This window comes from Dendropsophus ebraccatus, chromosome 2, assembly GCF_027789765.1.
Source record: "Dendropsophus ebraccatus isolate aDenEbr1 chromosome 2, aDenEbr1.pat, whole genome shotgun sequence".
NCBI classification, from domain to species: Eukaryota; Metazoa; Chordata; class Amphibia; order Anura; family Hylidae; genus Dendropsophus; species Dendropsophus ebraccatus.
Window position 1 is genome coordinate 169709346 of NC_091455.1, and position 22539 is coordinate 169731884.

General features: G+C 39.8%; 1 protein-coding gene across 3 annotated transcripts in view; it reads left to right on the plus strand.

The window, feature by feature from the left end:
* The window catches only part of TBC1D5 (TBC1 domain family member 5), a 404938-nt gene that overhangs the window by 22957 nt on the left and 359442 nt on the right, over positions 1-22539 (plus strand). Inside the window, exon 3 of one of the 3 annotated variants that reach the window (XM_069958701.1) lies at positions 1980-2029. The exons of the other annotated variants lie outside the window; for them this stretch is intronic. The gene's annotated coding sequence lies outside the window, so the exon portion shown is untranslated. The remainder of the gene's footprint in view (positions 1-1979; positions 2030-22539) is intronic. 3 annotated transcript variants of the gene reach the window in all.

Below are 22539 nucleotides of genomic sequence, written 5' to 3' on the forward strand. Positions count from 1 at the left end.
TCACGAATGCAGGGGAAGCAGACCTTCTCCGACGGGACTGGTTCCCTGCGCAGCCGCAGTGTATACAGCCCACTATGCGTAGTGGGCAGGACGGGAGGGGGCCGACTGGGCGGGGTGCGGCGATGCTCTTCGTCCCAGAGCAACGCCCTAAATGCTCTTATGCTAGTAATTTGCATTAAAGCATTTAGTGATTTTACAAACAATGCGGGGGAATCCAAGACTTAAAGCGACTCTGTACCCAAACCACTTGTACCTTCGGATAGCTGCTTTTAATCCAAGATCTGTCCTGGGGTCTGTTTGGCAGGTGATGTAGTTATTGTCCAAAAAAAACACTTTTAAACTTGCAGCCCTGTGCCAAACAGGAGTATCTGTGCTCTAACTTTGCACCACCCCTCTGTCCCTCCTCCCCACCCTCTTCATCACTAGAAATGCCATTGGAACATTTTCTCCATGCTTAACATGTGCTTAACGATCCAGCCCTTGTGCCGGGCTGACACAGGTGGGGAATAGTAGGCAATCTGCCTGGAGCATTCCTAATGATGAAGAGGGTGGGGAGGAGGGACAGAGAGCTTGTGCCAGCCTAATGCATAATGGGCACGGGGCTTCCAGTTTAAAAGTTTTTTTTTTTAATAACTGCACTACCTGCCGAACGGACCCCAGGACAGATCTTGGATTAAAAGCAGCTATCCGAAGGTACAAGTGGTTTGGGGGGGGTCAGATTGTGGGTACAGAGTCACTTTAAAGTAACGGCTATCTAATACTGAGGGACCCAGCTACTACGGCATATCAGCAGGTTCTCTGGAAAGAACCTGCTGATAGTGCCACTTTAAACTCTGCTTCACTTTCTGCAACAAAGAAAGAGTTGACAGCAGGAAACTATATGCTTCATCACATCGGTTCCTACTCTGATGGCTCCTGACTTCCATGCACCGGAGACCCGCACATCTTTCCTATATGCGGGCAGCCTTGGAACAGAGGTTGGAGGTCGTCAGTGCAGGAGGATGAAGCATATAGTTTCTTGCTAACGACCTACAACTTCTGTTCCAAGGCTGCTGGAAGTAGGTAAAATGTACGGGATTGCTGTGGGGAGATAGGGGGTCATTAGAGCAGGAGAACCCTTTCTGTGCTGCAGCATGTAAGTGATGCAGAGCTTTATTACTGTAGTTTACTTACAGGCTGCTGCACAGAAAGGGTTAGAGAGGGCAGGGGGGCACTCAGCTGCTGTGTGCTGCTTCTATGCTTTTAACTGTAAGGGCTCCTAACGCAGTAGCTTCCTGTCCCATCCATCATCTCCCTACCCTGACAATCACTCTTGTGGCTGCAGACAAGGTTCTTGCTTAGGTTACAAGAGGGCGCTTGCTCCCCCAGCTTCCTGGCTTTTAGGACTTGGAGGAAGAGGAGAAACCAGGGCACTGCCCAGGAGCCTGGTGAGTATGTGCTTTTTTTTTGTTTTATCTTTTTTCAAAAGGTGGAGGAATTGTGTGTGTGTGTGTGTGTGTGGGGGGGGGGGTTACAGGGGGATAACCTTCACTGGGGATTACCTACAGGGGAAGGGTCTTAGTAAAGGAATGACTGCCTAAAGGGGGATATTACCTACAGTGGAGGTTAACCACAAGGTGGGGGTGGGGGGTGGTATTTCGCAACGTACTACAGGCTCATTTAAAACACCATTAAGATTAGGTATATCTGAGGCTGCTTGCAAGTAGAAAAATGTGCTGTTTATTTAAACAAAGATTGAGATTTAAATCTAAAATAATCTATAATTTTGGGTTTTTATACATAAATGTCAATTTCCAATACAGTGTGTAAATTGTCTCCAAACAGATGTTTATTTTAAATATCCCTTCTCTACAGTAGCTCTAAGTGACACTTTAAACAGTTAAATACTATATACATTCTAGTTCTTTGAGAAGAAACTGCTTACACGCCTATGTCTATATAAATCAAACCCACATCTCTCTCTCTCTGCTTGGAAATAGTTTTGAAGTGTCCATGCAATAAAAAGAAAAAGAAGGGATCTTGTCTGCAGGTAACCACTTGTAGTTTTCTTTGATACTGTTTTCACTTCAAAGTCTTTTAGTGTACTGAAGCGACAGCTCTTGAGAACATTACATTCCATCGTTCTCAAAGTCAGTGTCTACATCTTATCTGTCTGCTATCTTATTTTTCACTTTATACTTCATAGCATACTTTCACGTTTTTGAAGAAAGGAAACCCATATGTCAGGTAAATAGTGTAGGTCCTAGCACAAGTACCTGGAAACGTTGTAATCATAACATAGATTTATTTTTTTGTGATAGAAATAGTTATCATTTGGTTATTATCTATCATGTCAGGGAAATATTCTACGGAGCTGAACTGTGTTCTTTTACATCAGACATAAGTTTGTACCAGACCATTATAAAGTCACTCTTATAACCCTTTAGCTGTATGGTTTTAATGCCTTGATTCCACATAAAGACTGCCATTCACCCATCGGAAAAATACTCAACTGTTTGCACATATATACATTGCCACTTTTTACTTATGAGCTCATTTACTGGTTCATGGCCACATCCTCACAGCTTAGTCCAGGACTGGCAGCCATATTGCATAACTGTTTCTGGTTTCATGGATGGTGCTGCAATTTTTCTATCTAAATTATTGTGTATAACCATGAAATTCAGGACGCTGGGCATAGTGCCATGTGTTGCTCACACATGTGTTGGACATACTGGCCTAATATGATTGAATATGCCAGAACACAATTGTGATGTACTACACTGATGTTCAAGATTTTGAAGAGCCATGACTAAGGACCGTTGAGTTCAAAACGTGGTGACATTTTTAAGGCATTATAATAATATTGTGGAATTTTTATACTGCAAGCTAAAGAGATTTGTGGTCTTTATTGAATTATATACATACCTTGGAGTCCTGGGGTCTCTCTTCGTGCTCATTGTTTGGTTCATATATTGGGAGACATATACTTGGATACCAGATACCACTTGAAGATTTTCTTCTATGACCATGAGAGTTTGGCTAGTCAGGAGATTGGACTTGGGTGAGACAGGAAGTGATGTCATTTGATTGACAGATACAGAGTGATATAATTTAAAGCAAATGGAGACATCACACAGTAAAAGATTAGTACTCGCGCTTGCTCACACAGATGTCATACAAGCCGAAATCTGTATTCAGGTCTCTGGCAGTTCCATAGAGGATAGAGTCATGAGGAAGGAAACCAAGAAGTGGTTCTGGAATACACAAGGAGAGCCTCCCTCTCTATGGTGTCCATATGACCTAGTAGGGCTTAGGTATACATGTTCTTCTTGTAAAAGAACTACTTTAAAATCGAGGGAAAAATATAATTAAAAATATAATTCCTAACTGCAAGACGATATGTAATGAAACACTGGGTATAATACAGTAGATTACTGAGAAAATAATATGGTTGGTCTCAGGCTTGTTTGTAAATGAAGCTCTTCTGTCCTGTTTAATTATATTCCAGTGGTTTTTATGACAATGTTATATTCATTTGAAAATATTTTACACTGACACCTAACAGTTTTCCTATCAAGTATGAATAATAATGAGTAGTGCCAGAAGCTTTGGAGAATGTGGAATATTCTTGTAATGTTACGCTATCATCAAGCTGTGAGGCTTTTTTGTTATGTAAGAATAGGATTGTACAGCTCTGATGAATCGACTTAAGACATTAAAGATTTTTTTTTTATGTTTTACTATTAGGCATATAATAAATGTAAGATAAGTCAGTAACTCAGTACAACACCCAGAACAATAAAACTCCAGTAGCCACATGAAGTCGGGTCAAATAAAAAATAGTAGGGGGAAAAAAAACAGTTTATCCTGTTCAACTTGTAAGAGGGCCTCTGTGTTTATTTGCTCTTTGGGATCTTCATAATTGTATATTTATATTGGTCCCCAGCTGCTTTCTAGTGGTAAAAAGGGATCTGGGATGTCACGTGACAGGTCTGCTTAGCCATTGGGCGGCTGTAGCTGTGTCCCGTCTCTGCCGCTGCATGACTGAGCGGGCCTGTCATGTCACGTCTCAGGTCCCTTCTCACAACCACGAAGCGCTGGAACCAGGGGGGTCAGTGGATGTTGAAAAAAAACGTGTCCTGTCCGGATTTCTCCTTTTAAGCATTACATAATGCTCTTTTAGATCAATGGCTTGCATGCATAGAACATAGCGCCGGGTACATTTTCTCCACTGTTATATCGGGCTTGGATCCTTCAAGTTGTATGGTATCTGGTTTACAGTTTATGTGCTACTCCGTTCATATCCATGTATGTTTGGTATGATTTCTGTTTCTTGTGCCTGGTATGTAATATGATTGTATTTGATTCCTTAACAGTGTGGTGCACATCCTTTATCTTACAATAATGCAGAAATAATTTAATTGTTTAGCTAAATCAATAAAGTTCTTTTTTTTTTTTTTTATGTTAAGTGTGCACAAGTTTATATATGTTCTACCTTTTTCTTTTTGTATACATTGCTCAGCTCTTGAGCGTTTGTAGCACGCACTTCTCTGTAAGGCTAGGTTCACACTACGTAAGTTTCCGGCCGTAGCGCGCTCCGTGAATAAGAGGCCGCAGATTTACGTAGTTTGCGTACAATGGAAAGTATACGATCTACGGCTGCACAGTTTACACTACGTACGAACTTACCCCCGGATCGTATGCAGCGCCGTAAAAAATGAACCAGACCATTGTTTCGGGACGGAAATGCTGTAACTTACGCTCGTAGCGTAACATGCGGTCCCGTACAAAGTGGTGCTATCTTCATTTTTACACTTTGATTTGCCGATCCAAAAGGTTCTGTGGGGTGTCCGGGGCTAGCCGAAGATATCCAAGTAAAAGACCGCTGTCAGATCGCTACGCATGCCGCTCGGGAAGCGTAAGTAGCTTACGGGCGTAAGTTCGCGGACCGTACGTAGCCGGACGCAACTTGCGTAAATCCCGGCCGGAGTTTTACACGTATATGTCCGGCCGGACATATACGTAGTGTGAACATAGCCTAAGGTTAATTATGGTGGTGCCCGCCTTTCCATTTTGTTACATCCGTGTATGATGGTCACAGCTCAATTCTGCTCAGAGAGCAGTGTGAGTTTTGTACGGATTGACAGAAAACCTATACAAAGTCCATATGGCCTATTTTCCATTGAATATTTCACTGTCAATTTTTAAGTTAACATGTTAAGTTTCAAACATTACTGTACATGATGTATGGTGATTTGACAAGTGGTCCAAAGTACTGTTAGGCCCCAGCACAAGTCCTTATGAAAAGGATCTGTTGTCCTGAGTTTTCATGGGGTATGTTGGGAGTTGCGTTGAGTGTAGAAAGCCTGCGGTAAGCACACCCTCCTGGGAAATTAGTTGGGTGAGGTTTTGAACATAAGCTTGAGAGTAGAGAAGAGCAAAATAATCTTTTTTTTGTGGATCTTTGCAAACATGCCTCACACCCGTCCTTAATAAAGCATCGCTTGTAACTATTGGACATCTGTTTAGCTATGAACCAGTTTGTCATTTGAAGAACAGTGTTTTTAGGTAGAAATTGAGTGAGCCAAACACATAAATAAACATATTCATCTGGAATAGGGAAATCTGTTAATTTCACTTCATGTACCAGTTGTTAACTGGCCTCACATATGACTGATGTCGATATAGTTTTATCTTTATGGGCTTATACAGAATATTGTAAGAGTCTGAGGAGAAACAGTTAATTCATTTCTTACGGTTTTTCTCCAGTTTATAAAAAAAAAAACCACTCTCCTAGAAATATACATTTGGAAGCAAAAGGCATACTTGTAATATCATCAAAGTTTGGATTGTTCTTTCCATATGATTAGAGTTTCTTAAAGCTGAAAAATGTGTTATGCTTTGCAACAAACAGATGCTGCTCTAACAATGCAATACATTATGTACCAAAAATGATCTCTGTTTTAATCATAGATGCTGATTTAATGAGATAAGACTCGCTTACATCAAAAATGGATTTTGGATGTGATTTTAGTTTCGGTATATTTCCTCTACATAATTAATAGAAATATGGTACAAGCAGGCTGGAAAGTGCATTGTTGTATTATTTTAGTTCTGCTGTGGATTTCAGATATACTTGAGTTGTTTAGCACAGTGTTCACAGCTTATGTGACTTGTATAACCCTCGAAACTTGATATTTAAATAAATTATCAAACCTCATCATGTACAATTTAACCTGCGTTTAATTCAGCTACACACAAGTTCATCTATTTAACTGGCTCATGCCTGGGCTTAAGTTATACTGAAAGCGTATCGGTAACTCTGCTCTAAGGGTTTTAGCCCAAAGAAGTAGAATCTCGATTAAAGTCTATGGGGGAGATTTATCAAACATGGTGTAAAGTGAAACTGGCTCAGTTGCCCCTAGCAACCAATCAGATTCCACCTTCCATTCCTTACAGACTCTTTGGAAAATGAAAAGATGAATCTGATTGGTTGCTAGGGGCAACTGAGCCAGTTTCACTTTACACCATGTTTGATAAATCTTCCCCTATATGTTTTTTTTTTTCTTTCAGTTTCTTTGACTTTTATACGTTTTTAGACGAAGTACAGACACTTCCCATAAAGATAGGGAGTGGCAGGGGAGATGCATACACAACCTTATCTGTCTGGATACGGTTGTTTTTTTACCTTATCTAGGCCTACAGTGGTGAATTGGATTTGTTTTTAAAGGGAAACTGACAGTACAGATATGCATATATCTGTGCTGCCAGTTTTCCCTTGCCGATCACACAAGCAGTGCATACTTACCTTCCATTGTGCTCTGTGATCCGGCGTCTACAAAACTGTCTGTGCCCGCCCTACACAGCCTCAGCCCGCCTTGCTCTCTGGACATCCTGTTGTTTTCAGGCCTGTCTCCTGCTGCTAAACATTCGGAAGAAGGCGAGGTGGCAGCCTGAAATACAGCATCGGCTGGAGAGCTGGGCAGGCTAAGGCTTGGTGCAGAAAGTGTCACAGACACCTCTGTGATGCTGTCAGTCCCCAATAAAGGTTGTTTTTCTTGAACACAGAACAGCACAGATTGGCAAGGGGAAACTGGCAGCATGGATATATGCGTATATGTGCTGTCAGTTTCCCTTTTAAGCTCCCATCCTTTAATGATAATGAGATGACTTTGCTCAGTATGTCCTAGTCTATACAGCAAAATCGGCAAGTGAAAAGAAGGAAGCAGGAAATGTAAGCCTATTGTGTTTCCTCTAGTAGAATTTAATGACTTTATATGGATATTCAAAAATAATAATAAAAAACAAACAATATATTTATAAAAATGTGTATTTTAAAACTGTGCTTGAAAACCTGTTTTATTTTCTGATGATACCTTCCCTTCAAGCCGGCTACACACATGATTAAACACTAGACTAGATGCAGCCAAACCTGCTAATGTCTATAGGGACAGGCTGGCAGTTTGAGGAAAGAGCTGTATGACATATTTGATTTTAGTATGATAGAGGAAATATGAGCGGCAAGAAGAGGTGTTGGTGGTGGGGAGATAAGACAAAAATAGTAGATCTAAAGTGTGTGTCTTTCTTTAAACACTAGTTTACAGAGGGCATTAATCTTTGTAATAACTTGAGTACAGTATGTTTGTACATCTCACTACTTGTGTTAGTGAGTTATAGTGATGAGCTGGCTGTCAAAGCGTATCTGTCACGATGTAGGCTGATCCGATTAGCGTGCAGTCAGTTCTGCTGCTGGAAGTTCAGGTATTTATGGATGTGATTTGGTCGGTTCCGTGCATGAGCCTTATTGGATAAGAATGGGGCTTGTGCACAGTACCAACACTCTGTGGTTGTATCCATGGATACCCGAACTTATGGCGACAGAATGATGTTAACAGCACACCAATCGGGTCAGTTTACATCACGACAAATACACTTTAGTGGAAACAGACTAGAAACTTGATGTCAACTGAACAATAATGCAGTGGGAGAGTTATGGCATATAACTTTACATTGATTTGTACAAAAATTACACTTATATGACGCCTGTAGATTTATGACTGCAGCTCTGAACTGTAATACAGGCTGTATTGTAGTGACCACAGCATAGGTTTTAAGTATATGGTTGGTGGAAATCTGACCCCTCATACCCATCCGGAGAATGGGAGGTTATTTGTCCACTGAGTGAATAGAGCAGAAGCACACTTGCTTATCTTCCTCTCCATTTACTTACTATGGGACTTATACTGTAGTCATGCACTGTACTCACTGTACTCTTCAACTTCCCAATAGCAAATGAATAGAGCAGCAGCAGAGCTTGCATGCTGCTGCTCCATTTCCATTTCCATTGCTTTTTATGATTGGAGGAGGTCTAAGAGGATGAACATTAGATCAGATACTTTATCATCTATCCTGTGGATAGATGATGTAATTGAACCTTGAAATTACTCCTTTAATACAAAATTCTCTAACTTTTCATATAGGTTATTTACATGTACTGTACATGTAAAGTTACTGTATTACAGTTGAGCATTAGATAACCTATTTATTCTGAACCTATGAGAGATTTCTTTTTTTATGTGATCAAATTAGTAAAATTATATAGCTTTTGTTTCCGTTATGTATAGTAAATTTTTATTGAAGTTTCAAACATTTACATAACATCAGAAAACTTGCACAAAAACTCAACAAAAGAATGTTGTAACAGTAAAGTGAGATTGTGGAAAATTAACACCCATGTGGGGTCATAAACACTGGTTAAAGGAGGTCAATCTATGGGGATTATTAGGGAGGACCGAAGAAGAGGATGGAGTTTTAGTTACTTAACTGCTTCTATTCTACTGCTTTATAACACAGCCATCCTGTCAGCTTCCCTACCATATCTGCTGATGTGAATTTTAAGTTTGTAAATTGGAAATACTGAAAGTCTTGTACTTGAATAGCCTGCAGGCTTTTTTCCCTGGTTGATATGTTACATGCAGTTTGCCTACTCTATATGTCTGTCTATAGGCTTGCTTTGATCATGTCAAAAATAAACAGTAGAGCTTGGTTGACAAATCTTGGAATTGGTATATCATAAAGCTTTTATCTAGGTTTATGAACTGGGTTAGCTGGGAATAGAATATAAACACCAGAAGAAGCCGATGGGGAAATGCATATTGGCTTTGGTGGATACATTGCTTTTTGCACTTGCTTTGTGTGTTTGCCTTTTGTAGCTAATTCTACTTGTGCAAGAATGATGCTCTGCCTTAGTATTTTTTTATTTTTTTTTTGAACGTGCATTTTATTATTTTTTTTCACTCGTATTATCTCCTGTCAGTATGCCTGTTTATTGTCCATGTGCATATGTGATACATGATACATGTTATTTGTGGGAAAATCTTTAAACTGTGTCTATAGCTTATGTATAAAACTTTACAGAAGGGTTCCTATAGTTATAAAGTGCTGGGTGGTATTTTCACTGAAATAAAGTATGTAATAATATATAATTTAATATGTAATCATGATAAACAAATTGTCCCTCCCGAATTGACATACAGTGATAACTAGAGGTGGGGTCAGATAGGATGCCTGTCAGCCTTACACTGACAAGCATAATAAACTGCATTTATTGGGTGATAAATTCATGTTTTTAAATGTTTTAAAAAGTACTCAGGAACTTGCATTAATACATCTATAATAGAGATGAGCGAACCTGGAGCATGCTCAAGTCCATCCGAACCCGAACTTTCGGCATTTGATTAGCGGTGGCTGCTGAAGTTGGATAAAGCCCTAAGGCTATGTGGAAAACATGGATATAGTCATTGGCTGTATCCATGTTTTCCAGACAACCTTGAAGCTTTATCCAACTTCAGCAGCCCCAGCTAATCAAATGCTGATTGCTCGGGATCAGATGGACTGGAAAATGCCCGAGGTTCGCTCATCTCTAATCTATAATCATTTTAGGTTACATACACCAGAAACTAAAAAAAGACAACCCCCCCCCCCTTAAAATCTGAATAAAAGTGATCAGTAAATTGTGTAAACCTTTTAGATGCAAAAAAAAAAAAAATCACATGGCTCCATCTTCCAAAAAATGAAAAGTTGTGATGACACTTTTTTGTGCAAAAGTAGTAAAACATTAAAAAAAAAGTATGCAAATGGTGTGTGACTGTTATTGACAGCAGTAACTAAATAATGAAAAATGTCTAATGTAAAACAAAATGCAAGAATTAATTAAAGGTGAACAATAATGTTTATAGTATTCACTTTAAATTAAAAGCATTGAAAAGTACAACGTGCTCCAAATAAAAGAAATTAAGGCTTTCAGAATTCAGAGAAGAAAATAGGATACAAAGCATTGTGTCCCTGAAGGGTAGGGCTGGGCGATATGGCCAAAAAATAAAATCTCAATTTTCTTGACATTATGGACAGTTTTCAATTTAAATCTCAATTTTCTCTTTTAATTTATTTATTTTTGCTAAATAAATAAAAAGAACATTTCTCTCCTTGCAGGTGGTTCCCACAGTAACAGTGTCCTTCATAGAAGCAGTTATGCCCAATATGTGTCTCCAAATACTATTCAGATTGCTCCATGCCCCCTAAGCTATAGGATGTCTTCTCTTTGCAGCCATACAGTAGTTGGGTCACTACATTCTTCAATTTCATTGCATAACAAAAAGGATTTTTTTTCTGAAATACTTGGGTTTGATACTTGGGATCTCTACTTGTCATCAGGAACTGTCATTTTTCATTTACATCTGAAGACGAAAAACTGCATCTGGGTATACAGTAAGCTAGATTTTATCCAACACCCCTATAAACATGTATGCTCAGCCTAGTGTGTACATTTACCTCAACACTGAGAGGGGAATAATCTGATCATGTCTTATTGGTTCCTGCTCTGCCAATCTCCTCACAGTGCAGGAACAAGGGTTAACAGCAGATGCTACTGGAGGTCCACAGTGCAGGAGCAGATAACACATGAATGTCCCCTGCTGTTAACCCCTGATGTGCTGCAGTGGTAGGGAGGCATAGGTGAGAGGACTCGTCCAGAAAAGAAACGCCAGGAGAGCTTGGTTAGGGCACTGAATTCAGGAAGTCCCTGAACACTAAAAACAGCAGGCAAGGAGGTTAGAGAAAATAATAAACAAGTGAACTCACCCGTTCACAGTCCCTTTGCTGGAAACCGGGAACATCATGTACCCAGCATTTCCAGCAGCAACGTCACAGCTTAGTTGAGCAATTGCCCACTCAGCCAGTCAGCGAGCCAGTCACTAATCGGCTGAGCAGGCAATCAAGTAGCCGGGCAATCGTTAGTCATCTGAGCTGTAGGACCCCCGCTGCTGTGAGCGGGACCTGGAAGCTGTGCTACAAGGCACGAGGAGGGGCAAGTTTACTTGTTTATTATTCCCCCCGTCTGCCTACTGATTTTAGTGTTCATAGGGCTTCTTCTTTAAACTCCACCACTGTGATTGAAAAGTTGTTTCTATGTCCATGCCTCTTCCTTTGTGAATGCAGGACACTGCTGGGTCTCGGGCTTGTGTTCTGTGAGGCCCTGGGAACAACTATAGAATTCAAGATTTTCTTAAAAATGAAATTGCTTCATGGTCCTGTCAATCACTGATCTAGACATTTTACTGTCATAACCAGTGATTGACTAAGCAGTAATGTACTACTTGCTAAGATGAGACCCAAAAATCCAAATGTGTGGGGGCCTGGGCACTGCCAGGGTGGTGTCAAGTTAAGGCTATGTTCACACTACGTATATTTGAGGCTGTATGTTTGAGGCTGTATAGCAACCAAAACAAGGAGTGGATTGAAAACACAGAAAGGCTCTGTTCACATAATGCTGTAATTGAGTGGATGGCCGTCATTTAATGGAAAATATTTGCTGTTATTTTAGAACAACGGCTGTTATATTGAAATAATGGAAGTTATTTACCGTTATATGGCGGCCATCAACTCAATTATAACATTATGTGAACAGAGCCTTTCTGTGTTTTCAATCCACTCCTGGTTTTGGTTGCTATGAGGACCTGACATGAGGACCAAATACAGCCTCAAATATACATAGTGTGAACCCAGCCTAAGGCTGCGTTCACACTACGTATATTTCAGTCAGTATATGTATATTTCAGTCAGTATATTTCAGTCAGTATTGCAACCAAAACCAGGAGTGGATTAAAAACACAGAAAGGCTCTGTTCACACAATGTTGAAATTGAGTGTTCACACAATGTTGAAATTGAGTGGATGGCCGCCATTTATTGGCAAATATTTGCTGTTATTTTAGAACAACGGCTGTTATATTGAAATAATGGAAGTTATTTACCGTTATATGGCGGCCATCAACTCAATTATAACATTATGTGAACAGAGCCTTTCTGTGTTTTCAATCCACTCCTGGTTTTGGTTGCTATGAGGACCTGACATGAGGACCAAATACAGCCTCAAATATACATAGTGTGAACCCAGCCTAAGGCTGCGTTCACACTACGTATATTTCAGTCAGTATATGTATATTTCAGTCAGTATATTTCAGTCAGTATTGCAACCAAAACCAGGAGTGGATTAAAAACACAGAAAGGCTCTGTTCACACAATGTTGAAATTGAGTGTTCACACAATGTTGAAATTGAGTGGATGGCCGCCATTTAATGGCAAATATTTGCTGTTATTTTAAAACAACGGCTGTTATATTGAAATAATGGCCGTTATTTACTGTTATATGGCGGCCATCAACTCAATTTCAACATTGTGTGAACAGATCCTTTCTGTGTTTTTAATCCACTCCTGGTTTTGGTTGCAATACTGACTGAAATATACTGACTGAAATATACGTAGTGTGAACGCAGCCCCCGGGTGTATGCTTGTGTGTAAAATGTGAGGCCTGTATGTTTAGCGCTGTATTTGTAAATCCTGCACATACTGTTTTTTTATTATTACTAATATTACTGTCTATTAAGAAATAGCCCTCAGTGAAGTTCCAGGCATTAAAGTGTCTCCTAAGGTTAGATTTTGCTTCACTTTTTTTTATGTATATTTTCCATCACAACATTTTAGTAGGGAATAGCTTATTATATAACCTCTTCAAAGGTGGAGCTTCACTTCAGTCTAGGGAATTGAGCCTGGAGATGATACCAGAAACATTCAGCTAACAGCACTTAATGTATTTAACTCGGCCTCCCCATAAAGGGCTCTCCTTGTCAGTACCATGCTGTGCATTGTCATGGCAAGGAGGACTTTGTACATTGAGTTTCAGATATCTGCTTCTTGCTGCGGGCATTCCCCTTTTACATAAAAAAAGAAAATGGGGCTCTAGCTAATGGCAGCACCTATGTCTGTCCATGGTCCTTTTTTTTTTTTTTTACATGTGCTTTTTCACATTTGAATACAGTTAAATAATAATACACTTGAAGCAAGAAAAAAAAATCTTCATATTGTATTTTTAATTCAGCTGAATACCCAGCAGAGTTAAATGCAGTTTGGATGCACAGGGAAGAATTAATGATTGGAAGATACAGAGTTGGTAAATTATTTATTCTGGCCCTGAGGAAGCTGAAAAGCTGAGTGAAAGACTAATAAATCATTTGTGGTAGTGCTGGTTGTCACTTCCAATTATTTTAGACGGTTTTGTGATAAACTACAGCACCTGCTATATATCCCTACGCTATCCCTTGATGCTTGCAGGGCAGCTTGTTCAGTTGATTATCAAAGGCAAGTTTGTCTAAACTTTCCTTGAGCAGCAAAGAAAATTACTTGAGATTTTTGTGGATTTGTTCCATTTTTAGTTTGATTTTTATTTGTTGTGCGCCTGTAAGCCTCCTGACATAATAGAGCTCGGTCCTGTTGGTGTAAATAGAAGAGTCCCTGTCTGCTCTTACTGTCAAACCCAATTCCCCGCATGTTTGTATCCTAGGTAACTGCTCACTGTTTTATACGTAGAATATGCAACTTCTGGATAAGCATTAGAACTTTCTACCTCCTTGTCGTATTTGTATGTTTAATGTGATTTCCAAATAACGGGGGCATGTCCTGCTTGGTGGAAGACGTTACATCTCTTTCAGGTGATGAACATGGAGAAATAAATATATAAATAAATAGATGTGTGTACATATATATATATATATATATATATATATATATATATATATATATATATATATAGCTAGTTTGTATAGTTATATACAGTGTCGAGTCACATTATTATGACCACTTCCTTTTTTCAATGTTGAAGGAAGTCACATGTCATGAGCTGGCTTGGTAGGTATATACGGTTTCCGGTTGCACACAAATCCCCCTTGCTATCATGGGTATAAGAAATGATTTTTTAGAGTTGCAGAAAGGGACGATTGTTGGCTTTCAGGCCAAGGGGGGCATTATTTCTGAAAATAGGCATTTCTAAGTACTTTCCTGGTCTCCTCATTCCCTAGATTTAAACCCAGTTGAGCAATTGTGGGACTACCTGGATGGTTGTGTTTGTTCTATGGTTCATCCCGGAACCCAGCACAGAACATCCAACAGCTATGGGGTGCACTGCAGTCAGCATGGCTCCAGATACCTGTTACAACCTACCAGAACCTTACAGAGTCACTCCTAGCCCATCGATTTGCAGTCTGTGTTGCATAAAGTGGTTAGTCTGGATATTTTCTGGTGGTCATAATAATGTGACTCCAGCTCTGATATTAGGCAGAACTAAAAGCCACAGCAACTGGCTGCCTCTTTCATACTATAGATCAGACGTGTCATTCTCAGGCCCTCCAGCTGTTTTAAAACTACAATTCCCATCATGCCCGGACAGCCAAAGCAAAAGCTTTGGCTGTCCAAGCATGATGGGACTTGTAGTTTTGCAACAGCTGGAGGGCCTGAGTTTGACATCTCTGCTATAGATGCTCCCTCTTAATCCACCCATTCTCCTGTCCTCCCCTACTTCTGTGGACTTTGGTCAAATCTTTGGGCGGACGGAGGATTCTGCCCGACCATAGAATGGCGTCTATGGCACGGACTGAGATGCGCGTGGGGCGAGCAGTGGGTTATCTGCTCGGATTCCGTAGTGTAAATGCACCTTTGCTCCATAGACAACTATATATCATAAGTATTAATAAACTATGCTGCATTACTATTACTATGTATACACTCAGGTAGAAAATGAGCATGACAAGCATAACTGGAAGATGTAACCATGATTTCTTTCGACATCACAGCTTTAAAGCCTTCACCACAATCAACAATGAAAGTTTAGCATCTATCTAAATTAATCTCGTTTTGTCATTTTTTTTTTCTTCTCTTTCATTGCCTGTCAGTGCTGTTACTACAATACAGAGCGGTGAGCTCTACGTTCCTTAAAACTATCGCCTTACAGTCATGCAGCAGATAAGGTGTTATGCGGTGTTTTCACTTCATTACCGGTAGAGTATGTTGTGAACCATGGATGCTTCATTAAAAGTGTTGATCGTTTCCGTCTTAAAAATTGTGCATTTTTCTGCTTCATTTACTACATTTGATGTATTTTATTAAAAGAAAAAAATCCCAAAATTGTAGAATATTTGACAAGTGGTGTGAAAGTTTCAACTTTTAGCATCGGTAGCCATAAGGTCGATCAGGATACGGTATATGTAAAAGAGCAAGTTTATATTATACTGCGGTAAAATGTTAGTTTGAGATGTATATACTGTTATATTCATTACATTAGTCATATAAGTTATTATTAAAGAAACCCTTTCTAGCCCTTTAAATTGGCCACCATACTCTATAATTAAAATTAAGCTCCAAATGCAATAAATAGTTCATGCCTTGAATATCTTAGACCTTCATTTGTCATGCAATCAGCATCTGCCGCTGCATACTCACTTGTTTAATGCATGTAAATGGCATGAGGAATGGTATCGCTCGCACCAGGCAACTTTCAAGAGCGGTATGATTGCGAATGTCGCTTCAAGGAATGGAACTTAAGTCAGGGAGTGTAAAGTTGATTCAATAAAACAAATAGGATTTCTAAATAAAATATTACTTTGACATGATTATATGTGTTGTAGTGTCTTCTCACCGCAAAGAGCACTTCTGGTTGAGAAATATTAGAGCTAATCAAAACTACCTTAGTAAAGTGCAGTGTTACTTCGGTTCTTTAGCCACCATCTAAATTGTAAAAGTAATGACTGGGGTCAAAGCTGGCCTTGGGCCTAGCCCTAGAGAGACAGGTGGTGCACAAACCCCTGTCCTGTAGAGCTCCGTAATAACCGATAAATGTAATAGGTTTATGCAGGCTTCTTTGTAGCTTTAGAGCGTTAATGTCACTAGCACATAGACATGTCAAAAGGTTTGATCAATTGGAGTTCTAATGCTGGGACCCCTACAGATCACTAGATATAGCCAGGAGACGCACACAGTTCAGCACTTCACTCACCAGCTTACCAACTAATGTTGGCTCCATAGACTTACATGAAGCAATATTCTGCTGAATTAGGCTGATTCGACAGATTATGGCTCTGTGTAATAAAGACAACGATCAGCTGAAGAATCGATCATTGGCTTATTGTTGTCATTTAAACTTGCTTAAAAACATCACCCACCATTCACACAAAATAATAAAGTTCACATGTCCAGGCTCCCCATTTCCTGCTCCCCGCAGCCACTTCTGACACTTTTGGTCCCATACCTGTACTGACAGGCTGCTCAGCCAATCACTGGCCGTGGTGCTGATCTCTCCGTCAGTTAGTGCCCTGCCATTGAAAAGAAAGGGTCAGAGGCGGCTGCGGGGAAAAGGCACCAGCACATTGGGGAAATGTGGGTGTAAAGTTTATAATTTCCTGTGTGAAAGAAAGGGCTACACGATCATAGAGCCATTTAATAGGCTTGGTAAGCTTACACTGCTCATCAGGCCTTGTGATATGGCCCTTAGGAAAATAAAGGCCGAACCAGGTGGGTTACCTGGTTGTATCTACCAATCAGTGGTGGTCTTAGCCCTTAGACTCTGATGAGTAACTTTTGACATGTCTGTGTGTCATGTCAGTAAAATGTCGGTTTACAATACTGTATGGATATGATTCACATTTCCACAATATATGGATGAGATTTATTAAAATCTCATTCACTTTGCCAAAACATTATTCCACTGTGAATTTTCTGCCCGCAGATGCAGATGGAATATATGTAGCATTTCTACTATTAGAAAAATGCTTAGTATTAGAAGACTTACCGAATGTAAAGGGAGTAAAGGCTGTAAAGCCTTTATATTAAAGGAGAAGTCTGGCCAAATACTTTATAAAAAATAAATAAATAAATAAAGGCCTTGGGGCCTTTATCTCAACTCGCCTCTCCCGCTGCTCTGGGAGGGACCCCCACTGGGCTCAGGGATCTCAAGAAGAGCCAACGTCACAACCCAGATGATTGACTGGTTTTTCAGCCAGTCAGTGACTGGGGCGGGACGCTGCTGCAGTCTCTGATTCGCTGAGCGACCAGTCCATCAGCCTGGACAGGCATTTTCCCTCCAAGTCGAGACGTCATTACAATTTCTGGTGGTTGTCCCGGGGCCAGTCACACGGCGGATGGCAGGCAGAGGGGGAGGTAAATACGGACTGGTTTTTATGTTTCCCCCTGCCCCTGCCTTTAAAACAAAGTAGCCGATTTTTCTCCTTTTAAGTAATAGTTTATCTTGTTGATGGTAAAACAGTGCTGGGCTGTGACTATGTTTGGCTTGCCTTGCTTGGAGGCTTATGTATACAATAAGAATTGCATGATTTATGGTAATAAAAGTAAGAGTAAGGTAGCTCACCAGTCCTCCAATGGGAAACCTAGACTGTGCACAGGACAGCTGTTCGGCACACAGCAATGCAGAGACGAGAAAAGGAAAATGTCCAGCTCCGGATCTCCAGTCCCATTAAAGCAAACTTTATTCGAAGTTGAAACAGATACTTCTAGTCCAAAGGATCGACATGTTTCGGGCTACTTGCCCTTAAACTTGATTTATGTTGTGCCACTTTTACCTGTTTTATAATTCAACAGAAGTGAATAAGAAAATTTGTACTAGACGTGACTACCTTAGTTAGATAAAAAAAAAAATGTTAAAAACAAATATCCTTTGTGTGAACACAACCATCATATCTGTACAGCCATCATTTTATTTTTGAGTGTATGAGACCAAAAGTTATTTTTGGAGCCCCTGAGTAACCTGTTTCAATTGTTGGAGTCCTGATGCTTTCCTCCATTATGACTAGAAGATAAGGTGGCTCTTGTAACCATGTGGTGCTCATGCCACCCCCATCTTATAAGTAAGGCCCCGATCCTGCACTCTACAACTAACAAAGTTAAGGCCCTATTCCATGGGCTGACTGAGAGGAGCAAACAAGCGCAGTCAGCGCTTGTTTGCTCCTCGTTCCCCGCTCGTTGCCAATGCTATTACACGTGACAGTGAGTGGGTGAGTGCGGGAGAGGCCGCAGGGAGCTGCGGGGGTGGGGGCGGGGCTGCCCGGGTGATCGCTAGATCGACTGGGCAGCCTATAGAGGATAGTGGCCGTCTGCTGCCACCATTCCTATTCCTTGGAGCGATGGCAGCAAATCGCTGCTATATCAGTTGTTTGTTTTTCAACATGTTTGAAAGACAAACGACTGCAACGATCAGCTGACATGAACGATGTCGGCTGATCGTTGCCTCCTATTCCATGGGACGATTATTGGCCATAAAGGACGATATCTGCCGAATACAGCCGATAATCGTTCCGTGGAATAGGGCCTTTAGAAATTTGGACCAGTGGTGGTGTATTTCTGTTAAATAAAGACAAGTGGCATCAATGAAGACATATAATGGGAGATTATAGACATGACGTTTTCTATTCACTCGTGCCGTTACATTATATTAACTATCCCTATCGTAGCAGATGACGTGTTTATTCATGAGGAATAATAATTATAATTGTTCTTAAGTTTCTTTGCACATTACAGTATATAGTGTATGATGATATGACACTTGACCACTAGATTAGTGATATACTGTTATTCTAAATAAACCATTTCTTACAGAAAAATAATAGCAGTCTGTTGTGCTATTTACTGTACTACTTTACAGTTCTGCGTCTACCAGCAGTGCGGAAATCCTCATTAATAATAGTGTAGCATACTCACAAATGAGGGCTCCCCACTGAGTTTACCTCCAGCTTCTCTTCTCACTTCTTGATATTACGTTCACTTAATCAGTAATTATAAGGAGGTGCAGCAATTGTTACACGCACCGAGGCTTCAGTGCTTCACTCAAAACCTTGGAGTTAATCTCATGCTAAGACTCTTCAGATTCCCCAAATACATGTATTACTTATTGTGTATGTTTTTTTAATGTATTCGATAAAACCTCAAAGGTGGCCTGGTTGGAAAAATATACACAATGCCATTGTAATCATAATCTGTTTTGGAAATGGTAAAAAGTAATGTTATAAAATAAATTCAATAAAATAAACCAATCGTTTTATGCTATAATAAATGTGGTGTGGAGCTAGATCTGTTGGAAATAACGTGGTCCCCATTTTTATTTGTACAACAAGAATGATTTTATTTTTATTTTTCGAACCCCGACTATTCTTATTATTTTTTATTTATTTTATTATATATTTTTCTTTTAATACCTTTTTATGTATTGATTTGTCGGTTAAATTACCAATATAGATTTAGATAAAATAGATAAAACTTGTGTGAACAACTAAAAAAATAAAGCACAGTGTTTGCATTATTGGTGATCATTATTTTGATGTCCGTGCACACAACGCCTGTCATTTTATACACGGCGTGCATTGGACTTCCGTCATTCCATTGATTTCAATACGGTGCATTGAAGTCAATTACATTGCGGCAATAACGAACCTTGTTTGAACATAGCCATAGAGTGCTATAAGCCCATGCTGTGCCTTCATATTCTTCAGATTTTAAGTAATTTGCTCTTAAAGTGACTCTTTACCCCCAATCTGACCTCCCCAAACTGCTTGTACTTTCAAATAGCTACACTATTTTTAATCCAAAATCTGTCTTAGGGTCCGTTCAGCAGGTGATGCAGTTATTGGCCTAAAACAAAACAACTTTTAAACTTGCAGCCCTATGTCAGGTTGGCGTGATCTAGAGTACCCATGCCCTAGGATTGCGACACCCCTTCGTACCTCCTCCCCACCCTCCTCATCATTAGGAATACCCCTAAAACAATTTCTCCTATTTATCACCTGTGTGAACCTGTTCAGTGTTCAGACAGGTGATGAATAGGAAAATCCTGTCCAGGGGAGTTCCTAGTGATGAGGAGGGATGGAAAGGCATTGCAATCCTAGGGCACAGATATTCTAAGCCACACCAATTTGACACAGGCTGCAAGTTTAAAAACTGACTTTGAGGGCAATAACTGCATCACCTGCTGAATGGGCCCCAGGACAGATCTTGGATTAAAAGCAGCTATCCGAAGGTACAAGCGGTTTGGGGAGGCAGGTTGTGGGTACAGAGTCACTTTAAGGTTGTAGCATTTCACAGTTGCATTAATATAAAAACACAGAGGCACCATATGGTGACATACAGAGTGTCACCTTTTTTTTTAGTGTTTGTTTTTTGTTTTAAGTTCCTCACAACATGTTTTGGGTTATAAAGATAGTAATGATTTTAGGAGATCGTGGAAGGAGATTTATCAAATGTGGTGTAAAGTTGCTCCTGGCAACCAATCAGATTTCACTTTTCATTCCTCACCGACACTTTGAAAAATGAAAGGTGGAATCTGATATGTCTATATATAATATAAAACTTTTTTTTGGTCAGTGACAACTAAATTTTGCCTTTTAACCTGTGCATATTTCATATGCTGCATCCATAGTTTTAGCCTGCACCCTTAACTTTAGGTAATACTTTTATTTTTATTTTTCTCAGCATTGGCCAATCTACAGTATGTCAATACAAGAGCTAATTCCTAATGAGATATTTTAATATAGCAACTGTGGTTTATTACATTACTATTGAAATTATTTACCATGATCCTTATAATTAAGCTGAAGAATGGGTTAAGCAGCTGATAAATGGCTTAAAATGGCATCACACAATTTGCATTGATTTTTTTTTTTTTTCGTTGCCGTCTTGCTGTATATCCTGATATGGATAATAAGATTCGAGTGCCAAACACACTGCTTTAGTTAACAAAGAATTTAACACAAATGCTTCCTTTGGCAGGAAGACTCAAGGGCTGCCAACTATGAAATTTCAGTAGCCTTAGGCTGCTGTTAAGTTCAATTCCTGCTTGTAAGATCAGGTGGCACAACCGATTGTGCTATTTCCCGAGACAAGAATGTTACAAGTTTTATTAGAAGAAAATTAAACTTACTTTAAGAAAAGTGTGACAGGCCTACGCTAGACAGTTGGTAAAAGTTTCTAGCCTGCAGGCATAATAATATTTAGTTTGATCTACTCTTTTAAGCACTCTACTTCCATATTCTGTGTTGTTTCTCTGATGATCTGCACAGTTGATAATATTTGACACCATTTATTTTGTTGAAAACCTAGTTTGTTTTACCTATACAGTAATTTAAGTACATATCAATATTTTACTACCATAGATATGTGCTTTTCACTTTAAAGGAGATCTGTACTAATAGCTTTTGATGGCACATTATTAGGATATAGCATCAAGACTAAAATTGAGCAAACTTAGAGCATGCTTGAGTTTGTCAGAGGCCGAGTGTGTGGCATTTGGTTAGCGGTGGCTGCTGAAGTTGCACGCCTATGACTGTATCTATGTTTTACAGGATTTCCTAGGGCTGCATGCAAATTCAGTAGCCACCTCTAATCAAATAGCATGCTCGAAGTTTGCTCAACTCTAACCAAGACGTGATCAGTGGATCGGGTCTGATAACAGTGACCCCGATCAAAGGGATTATGGCTGCTTTGCTAAGTCCTTTTTTCTTTATCATGCACAGTGCCACCATTACGGTCCCCATTAATTTGTATCTGTTTTTGCTACTCAAGATTATCTTAGATAGGGTTGTTTTGCAATTCTACTGCAGTACCTCGCTCAGCTATAATGTGTGTAGGTTACTGGCACACATTATTGTACATCTTTAGGGCAATGGAAGCCATGTCCCACTTCTTTAGTAAGTGCCTTGAGTGGCACAAAATTGAAAGAAAACCAAATTGTTGACAAAAATAGGCACAAAAATGATTTTTTTTTACCAGAAAACTGTCTTAAAGGGGTACTCCTGTACTTGTTAAATAGTGCTACCCTTATATAAAACATGTTACCTTATCACGCTCCCCTGGTGTCATCCTGCATCGTCTCCAAGTCCCCCCTCCCCCGCGCTGTCGCCGCCACTTCAGAGCCTAACTCATCTCAGCAATGACAGCCTGCTCAGCCAATCACTGACTGAGACGGGACAGCACCACGGCCAACCATTGGCGTAGTGGGCTGTCACTGTTAGTGGCAGTGACAGCCATCAGTATAGGACCCAGAGACACTTCAGAAAACACTGGGGGAGTTTGGTGAGGTAAGAAAAGGATGTTTAATATGTTTTCTGTAAGGGCAGCTTTATATAAAAAGTTTTTAAGTGTTGGATTACCCCTTAAACCACATTACTAAATAT